The following is a 589-nucleotide window of genomic DNA, read 5'->3' as shown; positions in this document are numbered from 1 at the left end:
CTGACCCTATTGACTATACCAACCCTGCATTACCTCCTCCTCCACCTTTACAAACTGACCAACACATTTCCTCTCCTCAACAAAACCTTACCCAGCCTATTAGACAATCCTCTAGAATCAGAAACCCCCCCTCTCACCTACAAGACTACCACTGCACTTTATCCACATGCACCCCTCAAGACTCACAACTCCATACAAACACTTTATATCCTTTATCCTCTTACATCACTTATGCTAATTGTGCTTCTTCTTACAGGAAATTTTGTCTTGCTGTCTCAACCACTCCTGAGCCTTCCTCCTACAAACAAGCCTCATCCATTCCCTGTTGGCAAGCAGCCATGACTCAAGAACTACAAGCTCTTCAACTCAACCACACTTGGTCCATTGTTCCCTTACCTGACAATAAAATCCCAATTGGTTGCAAATGGGTCTACAAAGTGAAGTATCTTGCAGATGGCACCTTAGATAGATACAAGGCACGTTTGGTTGCCAAGGGCTTCAATCAAATGGAAGGGGTAGATTACTTTGACACCTTCTCTCCCGTTGTCAAAATCACTACCATCAGAGTCATCTTGGCCCTAGCTGCTGC

The sequence above is a fragment of the Lupinus angustifolius genome, chromosome LG15 (genome assembly GCF_001865875.1).
Source record: "Lupinus angustifolius cultivar Tanjil chromosome LG15, LupAngTanjil_v1.0, whole genome shotgun sequence".
NCBI classification, from domain to species: Eukaryota; Viridiplantae; Streptophyta; class Magnoliopsida; order Fabales; family Fabaceae; genus Lupinus; species Lupinus angustifolius.
This window is presented reverse-complemented; position numbering follows the sequence as displayed.